The 11057-nt window shown below is 37.4% G+C and overlaps 1 long non-coding RNA gene across 1 annotated transcript in view; it reads left to right on the forward strand.

The window, feature by feature from the left end:
- The window catches only part of LOC113133208 (uncharacterized), a 79677-nt gene extending 78117 nt beyond the window's left edge, over positions 1-1560 (forward strand). The window contains exon 4 of the long non-coding RNA XR_003295966.1: positions 928-1560. This is a non-coding gene — a long non-coding RNA (uncharacterized LOC113133208). The remainder of the gene's footprint in view (positions 1-927) is intronic.
- The last annotated feature ends 9497 nt before the right edge of the window (positions 1561-11057 follow it).

Consider the following 11057-nt stretch of genomic DNA (forward strand, 5'->3'; position numbering starts at 1 on the left):
GTCTGGGTGTTTACAGTTGCTTTCTTGCTATGATTTTTCTGCTTCACTTTTCAGCAGTTGACTATTGTGTGATGCTTTCTGGCTCTTTCCATTAAAAGCACCACAGCAACCTTGACATGTTCAAACACACAGATGGTTAGTGCGTGTCACTACTTTTGTTATGGACATAAATATAGATATTTTCTTATATAGATATATATGTATATATATATAGAGAGAGAGAGAGAGAGATAGATTTTTATTTATTTTCTTTCTGTTTTTGTTCTCTCCCTTTGGCTCTGCATGCACCAACAGACAAACACACACACACACACACATGTTTATGCCCCCCCCCCCCATCCCATGTTCTTTGTGCTGGTCCTGCACCCAGCTCCAATTACCTGGTGGCTACAGCAGCAGAGCCTTAAATGGGTTGTAGCACTGAACAGGCATGTCTGCAACGGTTCGCCCAGTGGGAGGGAAGGAAGGAGGAGGAGGCGAGAGAGGGAGATGCAGAGAAGAATGCTGGGCTCGAGAGAAGATGAAGAGTAAAAAGTAAGTGGATGAAAAACAGGAGGAAAAGGAGAGAAATGCAGGACAGGAGAAGAGAGGAAGGTCAGTAGCAGGGCAGAGGAAGAGGAGAAGAAGAAAGAGGGAGGAAGCATGCTTCTTGTCACTGGCCTGCAGTAAATTCAACAATAGAAGAAGCAAGTAGAAGACAAATAGAGGCACAAGGAAAAGGAATAGAGCTAATCCATCTCAGTTTAGTGAAGTGTATTTGATAATTACTCAGGTACCCATTATATTTGTATTATTTCAAAATTTCCCCTTGTCCCACAGTTACACGATTAATCTCTGTAATTTCTGTCAAATCTTTACCATTGTGTGTTTTTTACTCTTTGACTCTAATAACTTTTTTCTCATCTCTTCCCTCTTGTCTCTTTTCAGTTTGTGAGGACAAGAGGGATAAATGGAAGAGGAGGAGACAGAGGAGTAGGAATGCAAGCAAAATAAAGGCCAGGAGTGGGTGAGAATGAAAAGAAGCTGTCATTTCCTACACAGCTTAAGAAATGATCTTACTGAGCCCAGTGCTAAATACATTCTGTGTGATTTACTGTATACCAGGTAGAATTAAAAGCAAATTTGCATTATTTGTCTATTTTTGTATCTGCTTCATCTTCAATTGTCTGTTTTCAGATTCAGGTTCAGTTTAAGGTTTAGGTGAAATGAACTAAATGTTGACTTGTTAGATTTTGGCAGAGCTTACAAATTTGATATACTATATCATCAGTGAAGTATTAAGTTCTTAAGCTTAGGATTTGCACACAGTACCCTCCAAAACTTCAAATATGCCTAAAATTCGTAAGATTTAAAATATAGTTTATTAATATTCAGTATTATTTTGGAAGGCTAAGACTTTGTGTTTCAACATAGTAAAGTAAATGGACCTAAAGACCAAAGACCTTGAACTGCTCAAAACAGTTGACTTTAAATAGCTGTTTGGAAGTTTAACATTTCTGGTGATTTAAAACCCTCTAAAGTATCTAACAGCTAACAAACAGTCGGTGATAGTTTTGAAAGATGAGGGTTATACATTTAGAGCAATTGCCAAAAAACTGAAAATATCAGTTGCTTGCCTGCTGAAAAGGCCCTAACTTGTAATAAAAAACTAGGACAATCTCTGGCCTGCCATAAACTGGGAGGTGAAAGTATGTAATGTGTTACCTCAACAGTGAAACAGGGGGAAGATCTGTGAGGGTGTTTGGCTACAGGCCAAGTTGGAGAACTCCACAAAATCCAGGGAGTACTCAAGCAGCATGGCTATCAATCCATCTTGAGGCTTCATGCTATATCTTCAGGAAGTCATTTGACTGGCATTCATTCTGACCAGCAGTAAGACAATGACCACGAACAGTCCATTAGTTTATTACAGAAGGTTGGTGTGCTCTCAATAATGATATGGCCTCCTCTGTCACCCAGTCTCAATCCCATACAAATACTTTGGGACAAATTGGATTTGAAGCATGAAACCAACAAATGTAGCTCTGGCGGCGTCTGTGGACTGTGTGGGGAGAGATCTTAGCAACATGAATGTATGTATATTCTCAGGAATCCAAAATCTAATAACTGTAACATTAAAATTCATGTTGTTTTGTCTTGTTATCCTAAGAAATAATGTTGTTGCATTCCAAATAGTATTGTGCATCAATAAACTGATACGCTACAGAAACACAGCAAATTTTTGCTGTGTTTAAAATTCACAGTAAGTATGCAACATTCAAAGTTAAAGTTTGAGGAAAATTTTGAGTTTTACACTGATGTTCAACTAATTTGATTCATCAGCCTGGTGTGGTGTAGTTTGATCAAACTGGATTAACAGTGACTTGCAATCTAAGCAAATAGCTCATCAACTAGCATTAACTGTTCATTATAATATTGCATGTTTTTATTTTATTATATCAAATTATTTTTATTTCCTCTGAAAAGTGTTTTGTGTTTTTATTCTTATTTGTGTCTCACAACCAAATATTCTTTACAAAAACAATAAAGTCCTGAGTTAACCTGCTAGCTTCAACCCAAACTAGACACATGGTTTAAATTTGAGTTTTTATTGCGAAATGAATGTTCCTCTGACCCACTGACATTTTTTCATGCCAACAGAAAGAACATCAGTGTGAGAAATATTTGATTTATGTTGATACCAAAAAATGTTATGTGGGTTTGGAATTGTGTTATTTTAGGATCAGAGTCTGATATATTTAATTTGTGTGTGCTTGTGTGTTTGCATCCACTGACAGGTTAAAGTAATCAGATCAGGCAGCATAATATAACACACATTATTTGTCAAGTGACATTGAAGGGAGCACTAGAATGTACCTTTCCTGAAGAAAATACAGTGTGACTGCTGAAAGCTGCTGGGAGCATTAATCTGCTGGATAATGTAGAAGTGAATGCATATTTCTATCTGTCAGCATATGGGAGAAAAAATATTGTTGAAAACTCAAAGATGTAAAGGTTTGTAACAGGCCACATGGTGGCGCCACCGTTAACATGTTACAATGTTTCAAGCACTTCATGGGAGGTCTGCGTACTAAGTCAGATTTCCATTCTGTTCATATGAGCCACATGAGGATCAAGAGGGTGAAGCATGATGAAAACCTATATCAGTTTGTTTTTATTTAGTCACACTCACGAACCAATCGAAGACCGATGACAACAAACAATGTAATTGAAAAGTACACATGTACATAAAAAACAAAAATCACACAAATTGAGAACTTGTTGCCGGTGTTTGCTTAGTCTTGCTTAGTCTACTCATTTGTCCTTTTTGCATCAGACAGACAGTCTTATAGGAGAGTGAACATTAGACTTAAATTGCTCAGTGAAACAGACACACGGCTCCAAGCGAATGCTAAATTTGCTCTGTATCTCCTGCGTGTTTAAATAAGCAACTGTTTGCTAATAACATATTGATATAAAAACTGATAAAATGCCAGTGTTGTGTTTACGTGCCTGGTTTTTTCTTCCCCCAAGTGCACAAAAAATATCAGCTAATGCAGTTTGTTAAGAAACAATCTAAATCCAAATGCAGGCCAAATTTTACCTGAATTTTGAGAACACTGGCAAAATGAATGAGCATTTCTGTCCACTAAATAAAAGCTGGTGGTGCTAATTCTCCAATCAGGTGCCATTAAAACAATGCAGAAGAAGAGCGTGCAACACAATTACATCATTAGACTGCCAGTCAAACCCACAGGTGAAAAGATGAGGGTGGAATAAACATGGTGGAAATACATGTTTGTTTCATGTATTTCAACACATATCACTTTTGGTCTGCTGCTAGTTTTTGTCTACAGTGGATGTTTCAGTCACATGATTCATGCACATCATGATTAATTACATGAATTTGTTTTCATTGCTCTCTGTTGCATTTTGCTTTGTGCCAACTGTAAAAACACCTACTGTGCCTCTATTTACAACATGTGTTCTCGTTAATTGGTTTAGATTCAGTCAGTTCTGTCAGGGACTCTAGTTTCCCCCTGGATTTACCTCATTAGAAGTGAAAGGGTGTGATCACAGTTTCCTTTGTTTTGTCTCAATTATTCCAGGAGAATATCCTTTGTTGCCCCTCATATCAATTCATGTTGTTAAAGATCTACCGAGATCTGTGGACATGAAGTCCCATCCTGTTGTCAGTGGTGGGCAGATCACTGGGAGGATTTTGTACTGGTAAGCATTATTCATCTTATTCATCATACTTCAGACATGCTGCTTTTGACTTGTAACAGAAAAAAATGTCTGCAAATATTCGTTCTTCCTTCTTTCTGTCTTCTCACCGAACCAGCGTGACTGTGTGTTTTTCCCACGTCTCCATATTTTCACCGTGAATCTTTTGTGTTCTTCTTTAGCACATGTGGGTGGGTGTCTGTGTGTGTGTGTGTGTGTGTGTGTGTGTGTGTGTGTATGGATAGGTGACTGTTTGGGTGTGTGTCCAACACCAGTTCCACATTCTGCATCACCATTCATCTCAATTTAACAGTGTTCAATGTGTGACTCCCTGCCTGCGCATGTGTGCGTGTGCGGCCATCAGAGCCTGTAGATGTATAAATCATTGGTCGAGATTAAGGCTGTTTTATTATTCATGATGCAGGCCTTTTATTGCCAGCGATATTTATCTCTTCGCTATCTCCCATGACCTGCAAGAAAAAGAGGGATGAGGGAAGGAGGAGGAGGAAAAAGGGAGAGAAAGGGAGGGAGGGAAAAGTCTGTGTGTTTCTGTGTTTGGAGGGGGTGGGAGGCTTTAGCTGAGCGGTGCATAAATAAATTTGTTAAGTGGGCGGGTGTGGTTGAGTATTTGTGTGTGAGCGTGTGTTTTGTTTTTGGTTTTTTTTTTTTTTTTTTTCTTTTTTTTTTGTGAGTGCTACCTTCGATTCTCCCACCATGAGGCCCAGAAACCACACGCAGCCGTCCTGCATAACACATTCTGATTTTTATTTCTCTTTCTCTGCTCCTTTGTGTCGTTCTGTCTCTCATGCAGTATTGTATTTCATGATGGTTTTTCGGTTTCTTTCTGCCTTTCTAGATCTTTGGATTCATTATTCAGGTATTTTCCATGAAGTTAAACTGCAGTGTATAATCTGCCTCTAATGTGATGACTATTTTTTCCTCTTTTCATAAGTAATGTTGATTTGTTTTTGCCTTTTTCTGAAACGCTCATCTGTCCTTGTGTTTAAAGGGACATTTCACTATTTTTCCAGGGTCTTTTTGTCACCATTCTCACTCTGCTTTTTCTCACTCACCACAGCAGTTGAAAAGTCAAAACCAAAACAACACGTATATAGGTACAGAAACACGGCTGTTTTGATTAACCCTTTTGAGAAGGTCACACAGCATGGCATGTTTTGTTCTCAAACATTATAAAAATTGATAGTATTGCATTGCTGTGCTTCATTTATACTGCAGCTCAATACTACTCAAATGAAGTTGCAGCTGAGAACTATTAGAACAGGTTGATTGATTCACTGCTGTTGTAACTGCTGTGCCAGTGTCCACTGGATGCATGACCCGAGCTTCTTTCGGCTATCTTCTTGCACCACATGTATTTTTGATGAACTACATTACATCTCCAAAGCATGATTTTCACAGAATGTTTTCTAATGGCTCTAGCTCGTGACACGTGTTGTAAATCGAATATTTTGTCTTGTGTTTAGCTTTATAGACATACAGCTAAACTCTTTCAGTCAACAAAGCTTTATAAAGTGTCTAATAAGCAATGAGGATTGTTCAGGAAAATTAATTCCCTCTTAATGAGCAAACTAAGACAAATGAATATCTAGGTAACTTATAACTTCGCTGCAGGGATATCAAGGTGTACTCCAGGGTGGAGCAGTGCACTGTGGCATCATTGTTCAGAACATATTTCTGACCATATCTGATAGATTTTCAACAAACATTCTTTTGTCTTGATTAAATGCATGTATGAAAATTAAATCTCAGTTAAAGAAACATAAAATATAGCAGATTTTGGTGCTGGAGCTGTGTCACATTAAATTGTCCATACTGGACACCTTCCTGCATATGATTACTGGCCAGCTGATAGTCTTTTAGCTTTGAATCCGTTAGATGATACTAATCAGCAGATGCAAATGCACCTTCAGTGCTCTTCTCTGATGATTTCTCTCATTTAAAAGAAGGTGTGCCATCATATTTCTTCTGCTGATACATTGTATACACGTACACAAAAGAAAGATAAGGTGACACGCTGATGCAGTTATTAACGCAAGTTAAGTAAATGAGCTGCAAATGGCAGTTCAATAGGCTAAACACATTTTACAAAACGCATGTCAACTGTTAAATAAACTGATGTCCTGCAGCGGACACGTGAACTGTGCCAGACATGATGAAGCTGTAGTGTCAGAGGAATTTAACACAGTCACATTCAGTTGGCATGTGGTGAAACTCTTGTTTAATTTTAAAGTTGATTCTTACACAAATAAATAATGTGACTTTCCTCTGTGCTTGCTTTAATGTTGTTTAGGGTTATATTTGCTTTTTGATTAATTTTCAAGTGCAACCAGAATTTGAGTAATTATTAATAAAGATCTAATACCTAATTCTGCCTTATAGGAGTTTGCTTGCATTTTGCACTGGATATTCAAACCATCACTACAAAATTCAGCCCGCATGGATTTTGCTGGGTTTTCATTTCATGTGGTGAGGCTATTTTAACTAAGTGGTCCCCAAGATACTGTAGTCTGTCTGTCTCCATCTCTCTCTATCTCTATCACGCAGTCATGTGGAACTAAAGATGAGCATGTGTCGCAGGTCAGCCTTCCTTTCACCTCACAGGTGGCTGTCACAGCTGTTCGCACACACATACACACACACACACACACACACACACAAATACACACATACACCCATTTACAGCTGCATTGTGGAGCCCCCTAGGTGAAGCACTGGCAAACTGGCTGGGTTTTCATTATGTTTTATTGGTGGGCCTTTTTATTGTATTTTGACTTTTTAATGCGTGCACTGACATTGTTTGACAACTTAACCTCAATTTGACATTTATTTTTAGGCTGTAAAATGTTTACTTTGTTTTCCATTCTGAAGTATGATGAATTAGTGCAATTTCCTTTCATTCTTTTGTCTACCTGTCGAGAAAAAGTGGCCAATAAGAGGGTAATACATTCTGCTCAAACCCACTGACAGGTTTTCAGCAGCTCCACAGACTGACAGCGCACCATCACAGCACATCCCATCAACAGTGCCAAAATTACTGAGAAACTAAGCAATACAGTACAACGGTCTAACTGTGGATATTGTTGTCATCTCTGTATCTGTCTTTGTTCTCCCCCATTCTCCACATAATACAGCACAATGAACTTTAATAAAGACAATATTCCTTTGCTGTGTGCGTCTGGATCCCAAATAATGAAAAATATTGATTTGAAACATCTTTAAGTCAATATTAGTCTCTGTCATCGGGGAGCACGGACACAAGGGAGCTCAGTGTCAGGTTGACATTCTGAAGGTTACAGCACCATCTAGTGGCTGTTGATAATGAAACGCTTAAAAACCACTTGCAGACAGTAGATCATTGGCCTAATTTACAGATTAGAATAGTCTATGTAGGGTCTAATAGGGTGTTGGCATATATGTAAGTACTATAGGTACCATATATTTATGTGTGCATTTGTACAAATTACTGTTTTGATATCACATGAAATACAATCAGTCATCTTCTTCTATAATTGGATAGACATTACCTCTGGCAGTTTTAACAAGCTAAGGTCTAAGAGCATCACTTATATTAAAAAACCCTAAAATTTATATGATTCTGCATCTAAATCCATATTTTATTAATCAAAAAATGTAATGTATTTTTTATTAGCCTTGTTATGAGGGATTTATCATGAAGCAATGATCCATTAGTCCTGAGCAGTGATTTTTAGAGGAAAGGACCCAAATCACCCAGATGCTTAGAGCCAGCTTTGATATCCTTCTGACTTATTGACTGGTTAGAAGACTGGACAAAATCATGTGCTTGTCTACAATTTACTGTCACCTGGCTGTTGTTTTTCTAGGCCCTGAACAGTAGTTAAACACATCACGGCTTCCTGTAGGAAGTGTGAAGGCAGTGCACACACAGATAATGAAAAACTTCTACAATCTGTCAGTGCAATAATACGGTGTAAAGCACCAGTAGTAAATATCACTGTATCGGTTCTCTATTTTCTAGCCTTAAAGGAAGGTTTTTAGACTACAGCTGTCAGCGAATGAGTGAACCAGGAAAAGAGCACTACATCTTCACTGACTTATTTCAGTTCATTTTACCTTATTTCTTTTTTTCTATAAGCCTTTCAACAGACAGATAAAACTAAATGTCAATCTGGAATGAGAAAAAATTAAGACTTTCCCTAAATCTGCCCACCCTTGAGAAAAAAACAAAAATGGCATAACCTTCCAAGTTTTCTGAACCCACCATGTTTCTACAGTCTGTTGAAGGCATTTTATCCAAGACAATGGTAGCAAAGCTGTCAGCAGCAGCTTTTGACATTTTACAAACTGTGTTTTTGGACCATGACCTTGATAAACACCTAGAAATCTGAAAGCTTGACTATATTATAAAGTATTTGCATTTGACCTTAAATGCACAGAGCCTTGAGTTCCCCATGTTGCATTTTTCCACCTTAGAGAGTGATGTGATCTTCTTATACATAAAAAAGGCATTTTGACATGTCACAAGCACCACTGTAATACATTTCTAATAAAATTCATGACTGCTGAATTCCATTTAGATACTTCATTTTCGCAGTCCTGCGTGCTGGTTCACTGTGACACTGTTGTGGTTTACCAGGGCACTTGAATAGACCAGGGCTATCATTAAAAAAATGGTTTTAATACTATAACAAGTAAAAGTATCTTCTGCAAAAAAAAAAAAAAAAAAAAAAAGTTGACTTTCACATAATTTCAAGTGAACAGGGTCAAATGTTCCCATGGCCCGAAAGAGTGATCAAGAGTGATTCAAGATTGATGATAAAGATGGAAAAAGGTAGGTGGGCCTTTGTATGTGTAGGTCTACTGTAAGTGTAGGTGTGCAGTGAGGATGAGCTTCTGAGCTCTGACTGTATTTAGTGAAGGATGTGGTTTTACAAAAAAGCAAGATTTTCTATTTGTACCTGACTGAATAAGCCATGTGGGATGGCACATACCAACCTGGCAACTTCATAGTTTCGCTCACCCTCCTACCCTTTCCTTTAAAATTAGCCTGTGTAACATTTGAAACACTAGACTCTTTTTGATTAATGCATCCTTTCGTAGCCATTACACTCAGGGGCTTTGCAGTTACAACCTTCTTGGTGTGGGATGACCAGTAGCTTATGCTAAACCCTCGCTTCATCGTGAAAGCTGTGTGGATTTGTTTTAGCATTTAAATCTGACTTCCATATTTGTAAAGTGTAAAAAAAATACTTGAGCTGTCACACCATTGTATGTTTAAGTTAAAGGGATGTTTGGAGGTCAACTATATGATTTATGGAGCATATAAATCACTTAGTTATTAATATGACAGTATGTTTGAAAACAGGAAAAGTGGAAAATGATGTGTTTAAATATGGAGAATCAACCTGTTTATTGGTGAGTTAAGGAGTTTATAGACTTTTGTAAAAAGATTTTTTAAGTTGTTTGTAATGTTGTACATCCTTTATTTATATTGTGATTATAGTGATTTATACTTCACAAGACTAATGATATACCACTATAAACAACTTCAAGATAATATTTGGGGAGAAAAGCATTAGACTGTATGTTGGGGAAAAGCTGTGTGGGGTGTTTAATTTTGATGGACTAGAACTTCCTGCTTTTGTTGATAATTTCCCCGAATGCAAGACACAAAAGATTTTGCATTGTTTCTACCACAAATGACTTCACTAAGGTAAAGAGGGAAAACACTGACTTTGGGGTACATAATCATGTCTTAGGTTTTAGCTGTGTTAGAATAAATACTCAGGTACTGTTTTTACCTACAATTTGGAAGTACATTATTTAAGTATTTCATTTTCATCTACTACAATTCAGAGACAAATATTGTATTTTCTACTGTACCACATATATTTACCAGATACTTTTTGGGTTAACATTTTAGATTATAAATCATAATCAGTTTAGAAAACACGTTAAAGATTGGCCCAGTGGCTTCTGACCTTTCTGGCTGTAAAAAAGCAGTTGGGGGATGTTTGGGTTGTTAGCATTTCAAAGGCACATTTCCCCTTTAAACTCCTCATATGGTTTCATTTAAATAACTGTTGAAGTCCCAGTGAGGTTTCACAAAACATGAAAAATTAGAGAAAAGTTCAAAAACTGAACACAAATTGGTGCATCAAATTTTTTTCCTCCCTTTTCTTCCACTAATTCCCTTACAACCCTTCAGATTTCCAGTACTGTATCTTTGTAAACATTTTTCCAGGGAGCCCAACCCCTTGGATGGGAATCTGCACACTAAACTAGATAACATAGTTAAAGCTAGCTCCACCTCGAGCAAGTACAGTAGTAAAAGTACAACACGCTTATACATCAATATTGTATCTAATACAGTTTAATGAGAGTTTAATCTCATAAATTTTGAAAATTACGTTTGGCTGCTCTGTAAACTGAAGGATCAGACAAAGAAAAACAAAATGTTACCATCAAATACTGCAAACACCTATTGCATATGTGTCAATAGTTAAACTGGATTCTTATCAGTTTGGGGGATATCTTGTTTCGATAATATTCTAAATCATCATTAAAGTCATGTCATGTTTACATGTCTCACATGCCTGAAAAATTACATCTTTTAATACTTTTACAGCTTTAAGTAACAGAAACTAACTAATAAGTTAGTTAAGTAACAGACACCAACTCTGATACGGCCTTATAGATGACATTGGTGTGCAAGAGGTGTGTTGTCGTGTGTGTAGGAGTTTGTGGATCTGTCCTGTCTTAAATCTCAGGATTGTGCAGTGCTGGGTGACAACAGGTGTCTCTTTGTGCTCTCTTTTTGCTTCTCTGCTTCCTCTACCTTCCTCTGTTGT

The sequence above is a fragment of the Mastacembelus armatus genome, chromosome 6 (assembly GCF_900324485.2).
Source record: "Mastacembelus armatus chromosome 6, fMasArm1.2, whole genome shotgun sequence".
NCBI lineage: Eukaryota > Metazoa > Chordata > Actinopteri > Synbranchiformes > Mastacembelidae > Mastacembelus > Mastacembelus armatus.